Below are 17,103 nucleotides of genomic sequence, written 5' to 3'. Positions count from 1 at the left end.
GAATCGAACTCGGGCCTTCTGGGTGAAAGTCAGGTATCCTAGAAACTAGACCATATCGTACTTGATCAACCAAGTCTTAATTCTATTCTTGAAAAGCGGTACAAAAGCACCCGCTCCGATACCAAGATCGAACCCGGGCCTTCTGGGTGAAAGCCAGATATCCTAGCCACTAGACCATATCGGACTTTTTCAACCAAGTCTTAATTCTATTCATAAACCTATATTTTTAAGTCTATTCTTGAAAAGCGGTACAAAAGCACTCTCTCCGATAGCGAGAATCGAACCCGTGCCTTCTGGGTAAAAGCCAGGTATCCTAGCCTATAGACCATATCGGACTTGCTCAACCAAGTCTTAATTCTATTATTGAAAAGCGGTACAAAAGCACACGCTCCGATACCGGGAATCGAACCCGGGCCTTCTGGGTGAGAGCCAGATATCCTAGCCACTAGACCATATCGGTCTGGTTGTAACAACCCAAAATATTATTCCTATAAATGTGTCTTTAAGTTTATTCATCAAAAGCGGTACAAAAGCACTCACTCCGATACCGAGAATCGAACCCGCCCTTCTGCGTGACAGCCAGATATCCTAGCCACTAGACCAAGTCTTAATTTTATTCATAAACCTATATCCTTAAGTCTATTCTTGAAAAGCGGTACAAAAGCACTCGCTCCGATACCGGGAATCGAACCCGGGCCTTCTGCGTGACAGCCAGATATCCTAGCCACTAGACCAAGTCTTAATTTTATTCATAAACCTATATCCTTAAGTCTATTCTTGAAAAGCGGTACAAAAGCACTCGCTCCGATACCGGGAATCGAACCCGTGCCTTCTGGGTGAGAGCCAGATATCCTAGCCACTAGACCATATCGGACTTTCTTAAACGAGTCTTAATTCTATTCATAAACCAATATCGTTAAGTCTATTCTTGAAAAGCGGTACAAAAGCACTCGCTCCGATACCGGCAATCGAACACGGTCCTTCTGGGTGAGAGCCAGATATCCTAGCCACTAGACCATATCGGACTTGCTTAAACAAGTCTTAATTCTATTCATAAACCTATATCCTTAATTCTATTCTTGAAAAGCGGTACAAAACCACGTGCTCCGATACCGGGAATCGAACTCGGGCCTTCTGGGTGAAAGTCAGGTATCCTAGAAACTAGACCATATCGTACTTGATCAACCAAGTCTTAATTCTATTCTTGAAAAGCGGTACAAAAGCACTCGCTCCGATACCGGGAATTGAACCCGGGCCTTCTAGGTGAAAGCCAGATATCCTAGCCACTAGACCATATCGGACTTTTTCAACCAAGTCTTAATTCTATTCATAAACCTATATCCTTAAGTCTATTCTTGAAAAGCGGTACAAAAGCACTCGCTCCGATACCGGGAAGCGAACCCGAGCCTACTGGATGAGAGCCAGATATCCTAGCCACTAGACCATATCTGACTGGTCGGAACAACCCAAAATATTATTCCTATAAATGTGTCTTTAAGTTTATTCATCAAAAGCGGTACAAAAGCACTCACTCCGATACCGGGAAGCGAACCCGCCCTTCTGCGTGACAGCCAGATATCCTAGCCACTAGACCATATCGGACTTGCTTAACCAAGTCTTAATTCTATTCATAAACCAATATCCTTAAGTCTATTCTTGAAAAGCGGTACAAAAGCACTCGCTCCGATACCGGGAATCGAACCCGGGCCTTTTGGGTGAGAGCCAGATATCCTAGCCACTAGACCATATCGGACTTGCATAAACAAGTCTTAATTCTATTCATAAACCGATATCGTTAAGTCTATTCTTCAAAAGCGGTACAAAAGCACTCTCTCCGATAGCGGGAATCGAACCCGTGCCTTCTGGGTAAAAGCCAGCTATCCTAGCCTATAGACCATATCGGACTTGCTCAACCAAGTCTTAATTCTATTATAAAAAAACGTCTTGGTTTGGACCAAGGCCGAAAAAACAAACGATATGTCTGAGGTTTATCAGTTGACTGAAGTTTCAGATATTGCAATTTCTTTTTAAATTACTTTTATTCCTTTAATCCTTAATCAATATTTAATTCAATCAACTTATTTTTACTGTTAATCGATCTATTCCCTCTAAATTAATTTCAAAAATTACATATCTACGCTTTTTCAAGAATAATTCCATTTTCCGAAAACATTTTACCATGAAATTAATTATTTTGAAGGGAGTACGTGTTGGGTGACGAATATTGAATATTTGAAATATTATACGAAGTGTCTAAAAAGAGCAAGCGATCTTTGATATAACTCGAAAGGAAAATGTAAATATTTGATAGTGGATGCATATATTGGGGACGCGAATTTATACATTTAACTTCGAATATCGAAATGTTACATTTTTTTGTCGCGACTATGAAGGAAAGGTTGCACTGCAGTTTCCCTCTCCGAACTTCAAAGCTTCTTGGCCATAACTCAATCTAGATTTGGAACGTCATCACCCCTTACTACATTGTTGGCGTTACTTGTTGTACACCGGTTACGTATTACGCGGAATGATTTTATCAGGCGTAGAGACCATTTCCGAAAACACACAGGGGCGAGGAGACCATTGGGGTATTCTTCCTTGCACCAAGGGCCATCGTCAGACGGTGCCAAAGTTCACTACAGGCGGGAGGAAAGTCAACTCGCACTGCCTCTAGCGGTGCTTCTAGGCGAGAGGGAGAAGACCCCAATGGCGGCATCGCCCCAGTGTTTTAGTTTCTCCTTATGTAATTTGTGTACGATCGGTCCATGGCAGTTCTGGTAAGGTATGATGTGTTCAACCATTTTATTTCCTCAGGAAATAACAAGTCATCGGAACTGAGAAGTATTTCTTTTTATGTAAACTTTACCCTTTCCTTTGGTTATATTTACACCGATATCATATTTTTCCAGTGCATAAAAGGAGAGCTACCTACTAAAAGAAACAAGACAGGACCGAGGTTGTTGCTTTGTCTTAAGTAGACAACATAAGTTTATAAATTAGTTTGAGCAAAATAAATTCTTTATCATAATTTCTTGACATCAGTCTTCCCAGCAACTTACAACAGATTTAAACTTTTTTGGTGCAAACTTGAAAATTTGTCAAGGCAACAAGAATTAAAACTGTGCTTCCAACTTAGTAATCATCGACACGAAATCCCTTCAAAATAATTAATTTCATGATAAAATGTTTTCGGAAAATGGAATTATTCTTGAAAAAGCGTAGATATGTAATTTTTGAAATTAATTTAGAGGGAATAGATCGATTAACAGTAAAAATAAGTTGATTGAATTAAATATTGATTAAGGATTAAAGGAATAAAAGTAATTTAAAAAGAAATTGCAATATCTGAAACTTCAGTCAACTGATAAACCTCAGACATATCGTTTGTTTTTTCGGCCTTGGTCCAAACCAAGACGTTTTTTTATAATATCTGTCCCTTCAGTCTTAATGTAATTAAAATTTGAATAATTTCATGTTTTTTGTACCGACATACATTTGGGGTTGATCTATTTCTAATAGCTTAAAGAAGTACTTAAGTATAGTTAATTATATGAACTCATATCCAATAACATAGTTTTCGAAAAGCATATAATGTTGTACTTTATATATGAAGTTAGTTCAAAAATGACAGTATTTGAAATGTAGAATAAATTTTTTTATTTGTTGTGTACACTCTAAACATATATCAATGAGAATTTTTGAGGAAATGCATCATGAGTAGAAGAGCTTGAAGACGATGTCTATATAAGCATATTGTGTTGTACTTTATTTATGAAAAGTTTAAAAACGACGGTATTTGAAATATGGAAGAAAAATATTTGTTTCGTACACTGTATACATATACAGTGTTGTCGAGATCAGACCAACAGCTTCCTTTATGTACAACCCCCAATACTGCCAACGGGTGATGTCGTGCTAAATTATACAGGGTGTAAATAAATGTTTAGAATTCATGTTTTATTGTATTTAAGTGACAACGAGTGGCAAGATACACAAAGAATACAGGAGAATATGCGTGAATGCAACAAAATATTTTAAAGCACAGTCCTACGATTAGTCTTAGAACCTGGGCCTCAAATTGCAACCTCTAAACTGTTTAGTAAACAACTCAACGTAAATATTCGAAGTGTCTACCATTGTGGTTGAGGCACTCTTCCAGATGACTGTCCGTGTCTTGCATTACATTTGCAACCACTAAACTCATGACGCATGGCAAGACTAATGGTATTGCCGTCTTAGGTACTTCTCGTCCGTTAAGGCTTGATGTAGGGGGATATGATTATGCCTGTAGTAATGCCCTTGTAAACTGGCACGAACAGTAGAATGGCTTAGTGCAACTTCTTGTTCCACCGCTCTACTACAAGCATGAGATTGGCTTCAAAACTTTCTACGATGTCAAAGTCTGTATCCTCATTACAGACTATACAGTCTCTTCTACGTTCACGATCTTGCACTATCGAAATGACGAAAGTCCTCGCATCCAAATGTCGGTGTGGAGACCGTTCGGCATAAAGCACTACCTTTAGTTGAACCAGAGAGAATTTTACACATGTGTAAAATTCTCTATGGTTGAATGTTACCGCGACCTTCACCCAAAATAAACTTGCTGCCCAATTTTTCCTGGTTAGAATAAGTTGGCATTTTGCTAGGAAACGAGACCAACTACTGTAATTCTACTACTTAGCGACACTGAAAGCCCCTTTATATCTAAAAAGACCGGAAGTTCCTCAAAGTTGAGTTTTCAAAGATTGTCAGCTTGAGCAGCAGGTCATAGTATGTATAGTGGTGAAGGTCGCTTTAACATTCGACACGTGACACCACGGTATGTTTGGTCCTCCAATGTCCTGACCCTATAGGTCCAAACAATTACCATCCAGTTTTTCGGCTCAGCGTTGCGGTATTGCCGGTCCCATTTGAAATACAATTTCTGTAGTGTTACAATTTTAACAATACGCCTGTTAAAAAGGCACAAATACCGAAAAAAGAAACCATTGTAATAAAGGTCGGCCCCCTAACCTTAAACTATGAACAAAATAAAGAAAACATAAAGGTTTCTTTGGGAATGACTTTGAAGCAGAAGGTCCGAGTTGTCTGAGGAACCGAGAAAAAAGGCCGTAGTGAAAACTAATCGTCGTTACGTAGCAGTTAGGACCGAATTTAATTAGTTAGTCTCGTCTTTTAGCAAAATGCCAGTGTATTCAAACCAGGGAAAATTGAACATGATGTTTACGAGGATTACCCAAAACGGCAAAACCTTTGCGTGAACTAATTGAAGCCGATCCATTATTTTTAGAAAGGTACTGTTCTCTGACGAGGCTATTTAAGGATGGTACCTTAAACCTTCATAACGTGCATTTTTGGGAGGGCATTCTTGGAAACCAAATTATCGGACCCTTTTTCTTGATAAGAAAATCTCTGAAGGCATTTACTTGGACTTCCTGCGTCATGAGTTCGTTGCTTGTAAAGTAATTGAAAGACATGGACAGATGAAGAGTGCCTGCACCACAATGGTAATCACATTGAACATTTACGTTGACGTTGATGTGTACCAAACGGATTCGATTAGAGGTTGTAATTTGAGGCCCAAATTCCAAGACTTATCGTAAGACTGTGCTTTAAAATTTTCTGTTGCTCCCCCCACTTGACTGGTATGCTAGGTGGTATTTCAGTAGAAGAAAATTTATTGAATTAGGGATAGCGAGAGATGGCTAGTGATATGGCTTAGTTATGGGCTAGACGCCCTTGTTTTATTGGCAACATTATTACATTGAATGTTGCCAGATTAAATTGTTGCTGGTGATTTGGCGAACTATGCTAATGATATATTAAAATTTAAATGGAAAAGTTTCATTTTGACACATTCGTTACCCTAAAATTTTGTGTTTGGAGCCTATTAATGCATTATAGTGATAATGTAATTAATTTTAGTGTTAAATAGGAAAACATTTAGGCTGAAAGAACAACTGGCGTAGTTTAATCTTATTTTGTTATTTCAGTTAAGGGTTATCTATAGTTACCCAAAAAAAACCTGTTGTTTTCGATTAATTTTAATTAAATATGATCATTAAGTTGAAATTAACGGCTTATCTTCTTTTACTAGTGTTATTTCAGTTTATTATACGAGTTTGAACAAGAAATTCTGCAAACTTTAGAGGAGTGACTGTTTGACTCTTGCAGAACAATCACTACTTTGCCCCAAAACTTTTAAATATCACGCCTTTTCAATGGCTCTCTTTTCAAAATGGGGAAAAAAGCTTTTAAATGACAATTTAATTAATCGTAAGAATTAAACAGGAAAATGGAGGCTGGGTGAAAGATTTGTTAGTTTAATTATAAGGTATCCATGAATTTACCCAAAACACGAATCTTTCACATTCTGGGAGCACTGCCGTGCTCCCAGCCAAGTCTAGCACTGACATCCTTTTCTCGAAGCAACTCGTGGCACTTTTAAGCCCACTGTAACTTCGTGATGGGTATAGGTGAAAGTCTGAAATTTTGCTTGCCGCGAGGACTGTCAATCCTAGCTATTGTTTCCAAATTTCAAGTTCCTACCCTATATGCTTTTCGAAATATCGCAGGTGAAATTTACCTTATTTTGTCACTCACTCACTCACTCACCGATCATCAAAATTCTAAGGTACTTCTAGAGGAGATAGAAACTTAAAATTCAGGATTTAGTTTTCATTTATTTTATAAAGCACAGAAAAATTAAAACATCCCGAATTTTTTATAAAATTGTTCTTTAGTTCTTTATTTTAAAACTAGATGGCGCTGCCGTCTTTTCAACAGAAATAGTGTGTGTTCTTGATGAAAGGACGTAATGGTCCAAAGTTAACCGAAAGTTAAATATATATTAAAGCTAATAGGAGTAGTAGTTTAATAGAAATGTGTCGTAACTGATGCTACATTCTTTTATTAGGATATCGCGTACAATCTTTATTGCATATTCTCTGCGGGTCGAAAGGGGTAATTCAGCGTAAATATGGACAAACGTTAGCGATTATATTGGCAAACGAAGTACCACGAGAGGGTCTTGTTTTAATATAACTACCGAAGTATAACGAGAGGGTCTACAAAAAGAAGTGAGATCCTAAGAAAAACATTAACATGTACAAAAATGGGCCAAGCCTCGCTTCGTGCCCTCTCCGCCGTAAAAGTTCTGAAATCCCATGTAGAGCCAAGTCTGCCTTTTGGTCTCATTCAATCGCCAATTGAACAATTATGTTATAAATTAAGTACTTTTCCTAATTAATAACCAATATTCTTTGACTCTATCATTATTATACATCTTTGTTCGTATCAAAAATATCGTGACTTGGCAAGCGCAGGTGTACATAAGGTTATGCATAACTCGCCTTATAAACTTGTAAATAGGGTTATGCATAACTCACCATAAAATTTGTACATAGGGTTGTGCATGACTCATCTTATAGTCCTGGTCCATATTGAAGTAACGCCGCCGATACGGCGGTCGCTCATTTTCGGCGGCGAAACCTAGCGCCATTTTCGGAGGTGCAATGCTGCCAGACACATTTCCCCAGTATTTTTTGGACTGATTGTCGTCGGCTGTTATTCATTCCGTATTTGGACACAGAACATCCCCAAAGGTTAATTTTTGTTTACCGAAACTTTAATTGGCTTAATTTCAATACTATTTAAATAAATTGGAAACCTCAATTTCTAAACGTGGAACAAAATATAGTAAAAATTAAAGAATAAGGCTAGGACGCTGCCATTTTATAATTGTGCCCTACAGTTCTCTCAATTATGAAGCAGACGATAATCAGTTACCAAAACCACGGCCCACCCGCTCACTGACGTGATCGAGTTAGCTATGCGAAAAAATCCCTCTCTCCGTAAATGGCGGCCGATCACGTGATTTTATTTTTCCCGCGGAAAACGCCGCGGGATTCTTGAGAACTATGCGGCGCTCAAATGGACCAATACTATAAACTTGTACATATCCCCTCGACCATAAACGATTTAGTGAATATCCCTTCGACTTCCTTTTAATATTACTTACTTGCGATTGCCAAGTCACGATATATTTGATGCGAACAAAGATGTATAATAATGATAGAGTCAAAGAAGATTGGTTATTAATTAGGAAAAGGACTTAATTTATAACATAATTGTTCAATTGGCGATTGAATGAGAACAAAAGGCAGACTTGGCTCTACATGGGATCTCAGAACTTTTTAGGGCGGAGAGGGCACGAAGCGAGGCTTGGCCCATTTTTGTACATGTTAATGTTTTTCTTAGGTTAATTATACTTGATTGAGTTTAATTTAACGGCTTATCTTGTTTATCTTGTGTGGATTTATTTTATAATAAAAGTTTCAATAAAATATTAACTTAAATTGCAATTACCCTAAAATTTTAATGTATGCGCTTTTGATGTATTTTAATGATCATTTAGATTAATTTGAAAGTGAAATAGGAAACTACTGTGGCTGTACGAAAAACTTGTGATGTTTTAATCTTAATTTGAGCGTGGTTCGTGAGAGTGGATTAAGCTTAAAATTTATTTGAATTTTTTACCCTATTTGCAATGTTTAGTGCAGTTTAATATTTTTGCCATATATTCATCATTATGGTACCCTAAACTTTTGGGTAGTTTAAACAGTTTATTTAAAAGTTATTTGAGCTTTTATCCAAAAATGTATATTTTGGTTTAATTTCACGTTAATTATATTTAATTGAGTTAAAATTAACGTAGGATTGTGTTTTAGCAGTGTACATTTAGGCTATAAAATGAGTTTAAATGTATACTTCACCTTAATTGCAATTTTTAGTGGAGTTTTCGATTCTTATTTTACCCTAAACTTTTGAATTTCGCGCCTATTAAGGTGCTTTCGAGATAATTTAAATTAGCTTAAGTGTGAAAGAGAAAACATGGGGCTTTACCAACGGCTTGGTTAGATACAATCTTAATCAAGGACATCATTTAAGAGTTATCTGAGTTTTCATCCAAAAAAAATGTACATTCGGGGTTTAATTTCACGTTAATTACACTTAATTACGTTGAAATTAACTTGTCGTCAGTGCTCATTAAGCTTATAAAATGACTTTTAATAAATAATTCACCTTAACTCTAATGTTTAGAGGAGTTTTTTTATTATTTCCAACACATTGCGTTAAATTTTTATCATATCCTGTGCTAGGTTTGTGGTAAAGATTATCTATACAATATGTTAATGAATGATGTTATTCTATAGTTTAGCTTGAATACCAGTAATTAAATCAAATACCTATACAATTCATAGCAATTTAAACCAATAAACAAACGGCAACGTGGACTGTGGAAATAGCAAACAACGTAACCCCTCCGTTTCTAACGTGGTTACGTTGAGAGAATCTGTGATGTAAACATGAAAATTATTTGACTAATTAAATTATATAACGACACTGTCCTCCTGGATTAACCAGCACCACTGTTACTTATGAATTAAACAATCCACTGTTGGTAACAAATAGTTTATAAAATGATAACGTAACATCACAGTATAACTGATTCAATAGGACCAAAATTGTTTTAACGAATAATCTGGTCCTCTACATTGGTTTAGTTTTAAGGAATTATATCACACACCTTCACAATTAGTAGCATTTTAGTGAGATTAACAAATAATGAAACCGCGTATACCTGTCCTCAAATGAGAATGTTGAGTGAACTGCGCTAACCAGTAACCTATACACCACTCTTTTAACTGCCGTAGGAAAACACATTGAACATTTTGTGATCTTTCCTGTAATATTTTGAAGTTGAATTCTTCACAGGGTGAAAACACTACCGTTGATTTCTAAACCATTAACAAATAATGAAACCCAGTATACCTCATACGTAACTCTCCGTTTCCAACGTGGTTACGTTGAGAGAATCTGTGCTGATGTAAACATGGAAATTCCTCTACATTGGTTTAGTTTAAGGAAATATATCACACACCTTCACAATTAGTAGCATTTTGGTGAGATTAACAAATAATGAAACCCTGTATACCTCAGTCCTCATATATTTGTTTGTAGCAGGAAACGAAGCAGACTGCGTATTTTTGGAATACAGAGCTGGAAATGAGCTTTTTTTATCTTGAAAGGGGAAAGACTATATAAATACTATATTACATAGACAAACTAAAATACAACTTAAGCCTTGGCCGTAAAGAACGTTCAAAAACTTACTTTAAATGATATAAAAACCTCTGTTAACTGTAATTATTTACCTGAATTACTTTTCTAGACGAAAATTCGACCTGATAACGACCTATTTCTTATTAAGGGTGCTACAGTTAATTAGAAAATACATATAAAGGTGCTCAAGCTCGGATGAAATAGTAAAGTAATCTGTCAGCGTCTACTGCTAGATAGTCTGACTCAAAAGTAATTTTGACGTACTTTCAGAATTAACTAAAATTAACATACTTAGAGTTAATTGATTTAAATTAAACTAGCCGATAGCACACCTTGAATACATAATTGTTAAATTAAGAGTATTCCGAAAAGTAACTTCGCTCTAGTTTTTCAGTTAGAGGTGGCTAAATATCACGAAAAACCCCATGTTAATCTCCATAGGAAAAATGGTAAAAGCATGTGAATTTTGCTTTAACGTTACAAAAGAGTATCAAGTCATATCTACAAGGGCCTACCGGCCCTGTAGAATTATTGAAAAGCGGTACAAAAGCACACGCTCCGATACCGGGAATCGAACCCGGGCCTTCTGGGTGAGAGCCAGATATCCTAGCCACTAGACCATATCGGTCTGGTTGTAACAACCCAAAATATTATTCCTATAAATGTGTCTTTAAGTTTATTCATCAAAAGCGGTACAAAAGCACTCACTCCGATACCGGGAATCGAACCCGCCCTTCTGCGTGACAGCCAGATATCCTAGCCACTAGACCAAGTCTTAATTCTATTCATAAACCTATATCCTTAAGTCTATTCTTGAAAAGCGGTACAAAAGCACTCGCTCCGATACCGGGAATCGAACCCGTGCCTTCTGTGTGAGAGCCAGATATCCTAGCCACTAGACCATATCGGACTTGCTTAAACAAGTCTTAATTCTATTCATAAACCAATATCGTTAAGTCTATTCTTGAAAAGCGGTACAAAAGCACTCGCTCCGATACCGGGAATCGAACCCGGGCCTTCTGGGTGAGAGCCAGATATCCTAGCCACTAGACCATATCGGACTTGCTTAATCAAGTCTTAATTCTATTTATAAACCAATATCCTTAAGTCTATTCTTGAAAAGCGGTACAAAAGCACTCGCACCGATACCGGGAATCGAACCCGGGCTTTCTGGGTGAGAGCCAGTTATCCTAGCCACTAGACCATATCGGACTTGCTTAATCAAGTCTTAATTCTATTCATAAACCAATATCCTTAAGTCTATTCTTGAAAAGCGGTACAAAAGCACTCGCTCCTATACCGGGAATCGAACCCGTGCCTTCTGGGTGAAAGCCAGATATCGTAGCCATTAGACCATATCGGACTTGGTTAACCAAGTCTTCATTCTATTCATAAACCTATATCGTAAAGTCTATTCTTCAAAAGCGGTACAAAAGCACTCTCTCCGATAGCGGGAATCGAACCCGTGCCTTCTGGGTAAAAGCCAGGTATCCTAGCCTATAGACCATATCGGACTTGCTCAACCAAGTCTTAATTCTATTCTTGAAAAGCGGTAAAAAAGCACTCGCTCCGATACCGGGAATCGAACCCGAGCCTTCTGGGTGAGAGCCAGATATCCTGGCCACTAGACCATATCGGACTGGTTGGAACAACCCAAAATATTATTCCTATAAATGTGTCTTTAAGTTTATTCATCAAAAGCGGTACAAAACCACATGCTCCGATACCGGGAATCGAACCCGTGCCTTCTGGGTGAGAGCCAGAGATCCTAGCCACTAGACCATATCGGACTTTCTTAAACAAGTCTTAATTCTATTCATAAACCAATATCCTTAAGTCTATTCTTGAAAAGCGGTACAAAACCACGTGCTCCGATACCGGGAATCGAAACCGGGCCTTCTGGGTGAAAGTCAGGTATCCTAGCGACTAGACCATATCGTACTTGCTCTACCTAGTCTTAATTCAATTCTTGAAAAGCGGTACAAAAGCACTCGCTCCGATACCGGGAATCGAACCCGTGCCTTCTGGGTGAGAGCCAGATATCCTAGCCACTAGACCATATCGGACTTGCTTAATCCAGTCTTAATTCTATTCGTAAACCAATATCCTTAAGTCTATTCTTGAAAAGCGATACAAAAGCACTCGCTCCGATACCGGGAATCGAACCCGTGCCTTCTGGGTGAGAGCCAGATATCCTAGCCACTAGACCATATCGGACTTGCTTAATCCAGTCTTAATTCTATTCGTAAACCAATATCCTTAAGTCTATTCTTGAAAAGCGATACAAAAGCACTCGCTCCGATACCGGGAATCGAACCCGTGCCTTCTGGGTGAGAGCCAGATATCCTAGCCACTAGACCATATCGGACTTGCTTAATCAAGTCTTAATTCTATTCATAAACCAATATCCTTAAGTCTATTCTTGAAGAGCGGTACAAAAGCTCTCGCTCCGATACCGGGAATCGAACCCGGGCGTTCTGGGTGAAAGTCAGGTATCCTAGCGACTAGACCATATCGTACTTGCTCAACCAAGTCTTATTTCTATTCTTGAAAAGCGGTACAAAAGCACTCGCCCCGATACCGGGAATCGAACCCGGGCCTTCTGGGTGAGAACCAGATATCCTAGCCACTAGACCATATCGGACTTGCTTAACCAAGTCTTAATTCTATTCATAAACCTATATCCTTTATTCTATTCTTGAAAAGCGGTACAAAACCACGTGCTCCGATACCGGGAATCGAACCCAGGCCTTCTGGATGAAAGTCAGGTATCCTAGCGACTAGACCATATCAAACTTGCTTAAACAAGTCTTAATTCTATTACTAAACCTATATCCTTAAGTCTATTCTTGAAAAGCGGTACAAAAGCACTAGCTCCGATACCGGGAATCGAACCCGGTCCTTCTGGGTGAGAGCCAGATATCCTAGCCATTAGACCATATCGGACTTGCTTAACCAAGTCTTAATTCTATTCATAAACCAATATCCTTAAGTCTATTCTTGAAAAGCGGTACGAAACCACGTGCTCCGATACCGGGAATCGAACTCGGGCCTTCTGGGTGAAAGTCAGGTATCCTAGAAACTAGACCATATCGTACTTGATCAACCAAGTCTTAATTCTATTCTTGAAAAGCGGTACAAAAGCACCCGCTCCGATACCGGGAATCGAACCCGGGCCTTCTGGGTGAAAGCCAGGTATCCTAGCCACTAGACCATATCGGACTTCCTCAACCAAGTCTTAATTCTATTCATAAACCTATATCCTTAAGTCTATTCTTCAAAAGCGGTACAAAAGCACTCGCTCCGATAGCGAGAATCGAACCCGTGCCTTCTGGGTGAAAGCCAGGTATCCTAGCCTATAGACCATATCGTACTTGCTGAACCAAGTCTTAATTCTATTCTTGAAAAGCGGTACAAAAGCACTCGCTCCGATACCGGGAATCGAACCCGGGCCTTCTGGGTAAAAAGCAGTTATCCTAGCCACTAGACCATATCGGACTTCCTCAACCAAGTCTTAATTCTATTCATAAACCTATATCCTTAAGTCTATTCTTGAAAAGCGGTACAAAAGCACTCGCTCCGATACCGGGAATCGAACCCGGGCCTTCTGGGTGAAAGTCAGGTATCCTAGCGACTAGACCATATCGTACTTGCTCAACCTAGTCTTAATTCTATTCTTGTTAAGCGCTACAAAAGCACTCGCTCCTATACCGGGAATCGAACCCGTGCCTTCTGGGTGAAAGCCAGATATCGTAGCCATTAGACCATATCGGACTTGCTTAACCAAGTCTTCATTCTATTCATAAACCTATATCGTAAAGTCTATTCTTCAAAAGCGGTACAAAAGCACTCTCTCCGATAGCGGGAATCGAACCCGTGCCTTCTGTGTAAAAGCCAGGTATCCTAGCCTATAGACCATATCGTACTTGCTGAACCAAGTCTTAATTCTATTCTTGAAAAGCGGTACAAAAGCACTCGCTCCGATACCGGGAATCGAACCCGGGCCTACTGGGTAAAAAGCAGTTATCCTAGCCACTAGACCATATCGGATTTCCTCAACCAAGTCTTAATTCTATTCATAAACCTATATCCTTAAGTCTATTCTTGAAAAGCGGTACAAAAGCACTCGCTCCGATACCGGGAATCGAACCCGGGCCTTCTGGGTGAGAGCCAGATATCCTAGCCACTAGACCATATCGGACTTGCTTAACCAAGTCTTAATTCTATTCATAAGTTTAAATATCCTTAAGTCTATAGACTACGATCCGGCAATCGAGAATAAAGCGTATTTCAGCTTAACTACCAAGAATGAACTTCACGATTTAATGGAGGCAGAATACAAGTGCAAGGGAAAACAGCAGTTGGACTTTTACATTGGGGCTCACAGTTACCGGAGTGAATATTCTTACCTTTACATCAAGTCCTTTCGTGTCAGACAAGATATCAAGGAATTATTAATCCGATCGTAAGTGTTTCTCATGAGAGAAAGAAGCACTGTTTGTGTCAGGTTTAACAGGACTATTGTAAAATGTAGGTTAAGAAACTTCTGCTACAATTGCATATTTTTCTATGTAGAATTTGAACAAAAAAATCCATATTACTTGGGTTTTAGTCTATTTATTTTATATCTGGGTTCAACTACATCTCCCAGAAAAAAATAGTGGTCTCATGTGACACAAAGTCGTATATGAGAAATTTCTGCATTGTTACAAAGGACCAATATTTTTGCAAAGATTCAACAAGGCTCATAGTGACAATATGTATACGTATTCGACTTCCACCTTGGTCTAGGACGTTGTTAAACTAAATAGTTTTCACGTACGCCATCTGGCGGCCAAGTTAGCCTCCTAGTAGATTTAAGTGTGTTTTGACGTTTGTAATGTGTGCTTCATTCTTATGGTATGTTAAAAGTTCAACTAGTAAATATTTCTTAATATTGGAGAACATCAAAATAATAACGAAAATTGCACAAAATGAGTCATTTTTGATCAATGATTGCTCTTAATCGCGCAAGTGAATTGCGACGCACTTTTCTTTAAAATGCAGTACAAATGTCATACTAAAGCAATACCCAGAAGGATATTTGCGGTTTTGGCTGGTCTTTTAACATCAGATAACATTTGATTAGGCACTGCACCTAGCTGGGGGGCCTTATCAGAGTCCCCCCCGAAACGTCTAGCATCACTGTATCCATGGAACCTGCGAAACCACCGTCAAGGCACGCGGGCTACAGCCAGCAGACGCGACAAACGCCCCTGAAGTAGGTGACGAGAACGCTACACCGTCGGCGGCGAGCCCAGCCAGGAGGAGGTCGCTGACAGGGCAGGACTAAGGCAGCAGAAGGCTCGAGGGGACGAGGGATTTCCCTCCGAACGCAGCAGTCCCATACGGCCCAAGAATATATCCGCGACCCCCAGAGGGTTGCCAAGAGCTGGGAATGAGCCAAAGCAACACCCGGGCGGGGGCGAAGCGGCCGAGCAAAACATTCGCGGAACGGGGCAGGGAAAGGTCCGAACCAAGGGCGAACCCAAGGAACCGGCACACCGAACTCGGCCCCCCCCCCGCCACGACATGGCCTTTTGCTCTACTCCAACGACAAGGGGCGACGACCCCAAGGGAGCAGGAGGGGGTTGTCTCTTAACAATGTGTGTTCCAAAGTCTAAAAAGAAGAGGAGTGAAATATGCAAAACGTTAAACGACGCAATTACAAAAGATATAGCACCTTTATGCCAACAATAAGTTCAACATCATAATTCAAGAAGAAAAAGAATATGGTTTTTAAACTGACAGTACATATTGATATGATAAAGCTATATTAGTTTACACGTAATCAGTTACTTCATGTCCGTTTTTCACTCTGTGCTCAAACTGGTACAATCGAAATTCGGCAGAAATTATATATTTTCTATTTTATGTTCTTCCAAGTCTACAATTTCAGTAGAATTCCTGGGTTCGGGAATATCCAATGTTATAGTCTTATCATACCAACATTTAATCCAAGTTTAATAAACATATTCTGTTTCATCTAGAATTTTGATGTTGCACTTTTTGTTGGCATAAAGGTGCTGTATGTTTGGTAAGTGCGTCGTTTACTTTTTGCATATTTCGTTCCTCTTTTTTAAGACTTTGGAACACCAACTTTTAGAAGACCAACCAAAACCGCAAATATCCTTCTCGTTATTTCTATAGTATGGCATTTGCACTACATTTTAATGAAAAGCCCGTCGCAATTCACTTGCGCGTTTAAGAGTAATCATTGATCAAAAATGAATCATTTTGTGCAATTTTCGATAGATAGTTGTTTCTCTGTATCTCCAATATTTACTAATAAAACTTTTAACTTAACATAAAAATGTAGCTCTTTACACATCACTAACGTCAAAACACACTTAAACCTACTAGAAGGCTAACTTGGCCGCCAGATGGTGCACCCAAAAACCATTTAGTTTGGCAACATCCTAGAACTCAATAGAAGTCAAACATATATAAATATTGTCACAATGAGCCTTGTGGAATTTTTGCCGAAATATCGGTCTTTCATAGCATAGTTTTCTGGTCTTATAATTCGTTAGAAAATCGGAATTTAGGAAAGTATCCCTTAACATCGTTCAAGATGAGGGGTCGGTCATACACGAAATCCCGTACACTAAACGCGAAATCCAATTTAAGAAATCCGAAATCAATAACAGAATCAGAAATCAAACCTATTTTTGCTGATTTCAAAATCTCATGGAAAATTCCAAATCATAACAGAATCAGAAATCAAACCTATTTTTGCTGATTTCAAAATCTCATGGAAAATTCGAAATCATAACAGAATCAGAAATCAAACCTATTTTTGCTGATTTCAAAATCACATGGAAAATCCGAAATCAGTATCGAAATCACAAAATCAGCTAAGAAATCAAAAAATTCGTTTAGAAACCACAATTTGAATAAAGATATCAGAAGCAAAATCAAAAAATCAGCAAAGAA

At 38.6% G+C, this 17,103-nt stretch overlaps 3 long non-coding RNA genes and 15 other non-coding genes across 23 annotated transcripts; all 18 read right to left on the bottom strand.

Annotated features, from left to right (window-relative positions):
* Positions 1-388: 388 nt before the first annotated feature.
* Positions 389-460, bottom strand: TRNAE-CUC (transfer RNA glutamic acid (anticodon CUC)). The gene has a single exon. It is a non-coding gene; the product is annotated as a tRNA-Glu (tRNA).
* A 342-nt stretch (positions 461-802) lies between these two features.
* TRNAE-CUC (transfer RNA glutamic acid (anticodon CUC)) lies at positions 803-874 on the bottom strand. The gene has a single exon. It is a non-coding gene; the product is annotated as a tRNA-Glu (tRNA).
* Positions 875-1,229: 355 nt separating this feature from the next.
* TRNAE-UUC (transfer RNA glutamic acid (anticodon UUC)) lies at positions 1,230-1,301 on the bottom strand. The gene has a single exon. It is a non-coding gene; the product is annotated as a tRNA-Glu (tRNA).
* A 380-nt stretch (positions 1,302-1,681) lies between these two features.
* Positions 1,682-1,753, bottom strand: TRNAE-CUC (transfer RNA glutamic acid (anticodon CUC)). Its single transcript has one exon. It is a non-coding gene; the product is annotated as a tRNA-Glu (tRNA).
* A 1,880-nt stretch (positions 1,754-3,633) lies between these two features.
* On the bottom strand, positions 3,634-6,400 carry LOC149621505 (uncharacterized). The gene is made up of 2 exons (XR_016375038.1): positions 6,354-6,400; positions 3,634-3,915 (listed from the first exon to the last, which is right to left on the bottom strand). It is a non-coding gene; the product is annotated as an uncharacterized LOC149621505 (long non-coding RNA).
* Positions 6,401-8,296: 1,896 nt separating this feature from the next.
* Positions 8,297-9,321, bottom strand: LOC149621504 (uncharacterized). The gene is made up of 2 exons (XR_016375039.1): positions 9,252-9,321; positions 8,297-9,182 (listed from the first exon to the last, which is right to left on the bottom strand). It is a non-coding gene; the product is annotated as an uncharacterized LOC149621504 (long non-coding RNA).
* A 288-nt stretch (positions 9,322-9,609) lies between these two features.
* Positions 9,610-10,355, bottom strand: LOC149621503 (uncharacterized). Of its 6 annotated transcripts, none has more exons than XR_016375033.1 (4): positions 10,221-10,355; positions 10,001-10,086; positions 9,838-9,946; positions 9,610-9,749 (listed from the first exon to the last, which is right to left on the bottom strand). It is a non-coding gene; the product is annotated as an uncharacterized LOC149621503 (long non-coding RNA). The 6 variants fall into 6 exon arrangements; XR_016375034.1 differs by having other exon boundaries at positions 9,838-9,910; XR_016375036.1 differs by having other exon boundaries at positions 10,001-10,065; positions 10,221-10,353.
* Positions 10,356-10,684: 329 nt separating this feature from the next.
* Positions 10,685-10,756, bottom strand: TRNAE-CUC (transfer RNA glutamic acid (anticodon CUC)). Its single transcript has one exon. It is a non-coding gene; the product is annotated as a tRNA-Glu (tRNA).
* Positions 10,757-11,117: 361 nt separating this feature from the next.
* TRNAE-CUC (transfer RNA glutamic acid (anticodon CUC)) lies at positions 11,118-11,189 on the bottom strand. The gene has a single exon. It is a non-coding gene; the product is annotated as a tRNA-Glu (tRNA).
* Positions 11,190-11,695: 506 nt separating this feature from the next.
* TRNAE-CUC (transfer RNA glutamic acid (anticodon CUC)) lies at positions 11,696-11,767 on the bottom strand. The gene has a single exon. It is a non-coding gene; the product is annotated as a tRNA-Glu (tRNA).
* Positions 11,768-11,846: 79 nt separating this feature from the next.
* Positions 11,847-11,918, bottom strand: TRNAE-CUC (transfer RNA glutamic acid (anticodon CUC)). Its single transcript has one exon. It is a non-coding gene; the product is annotated as a tRNA-Glu (tRNA).
* Positions 11,919-12,122: 204 nt separating this feature from the next.
* Positions 12,123-12,194, bottom strand: TRNAE-CUC (transfer RNA glutamic acid (anticodon CUC)). The gene has a single exon. It is a non-coding gene; the product is annotated as a tRNA-Glu (tRNA).
* A 79-nt stretch (positions 12,195-12,273) lies between these two features.
* On the bottom strand, positions 12,274-12,345 carry TRNAE-CUC (transfer RNA glutamic acid (anticodon CUC)). Its single transcript has one exon. It is a non-coding gene; the product is annotated as a tRNA-Glu (tRNA).
* Positions 12,346-12,424: 79 nt separating this feature from the next.
* Positions 12,425-12,496, bottom strand: TRNAE-CUC (transfer RNA glutamic acid (anticodon CUC)). The gene has a single exon. It is a non-coding gene; the product is annotated as a tRNA-Glu (tRNA).
* Positions 12,497-12,700: 204 nt separating this feature from the next.
* Positions 12,701-12,772, bottom strand: TRNAE-CUC (transfer RNA glutamic acid (anticodon CUC)). The gene has a single exon. It is a non-coding gene; the product is annotated as a tRNA-Glu (tRNA).
* A 230-nt stretch (positions 12,773-13,002) lies between these two features.
* Positions 13,003-13,074, bottom strand: TRNAE-CUC (transfer RNA glutamic acid (anticodon CUC)). Its single transcript has one exon. It is a non-coding gene; the product is annotated as a tRNA-Glu (tRNA).
* A 204-nt stretch (positions 13,075-13,278) lies between these two features.
* TRNAE-UUC (transfer RNA glutamic acid (anticodon UUC)) lies at positions 13,279-13,350 on the bottom strand. Its single transcript has one exon. It is a non-coding gene; the product is annotated as a tRNA-Glu (tRNA).
* Positions 13,351-14,257: 907 nt separating this feature from the next.
* TRNAE-CUC (transfer RNA glutamic acid (anticodon CUC)) lies at positions 14,258-14,329 on the bottom strand. The gene has a single exon. It is a non-coding gene; the product is annotated as a tRNA-Glu (tRNA).
* Between the last annotated feature and the right edge of the window lie 2,774 nt (positions 14,330-17,103).

The sequence above is a fragment of the Phalangium opilio genome, unplaced genomic scaffold (genome assembly GCF_054372755.1).
Source record: "Phalangium opilio isolate 3A_F unplaced genomic scaffold, DU_Popi_V2 ptg000201l_1, whole genome shotgun sequence".
Lineage (NCBI taxonomy): Eukaryota > Metazoa > Arthropoda > Arachnida > Opiliones > Phalangiidae > Phalangium > Phalangium opilio.
The sequence above is the reverse complement of the archived record's forward strand: the minus strand, read 5'-3'. Positions and strand labels throughout refer to the sequence as shown.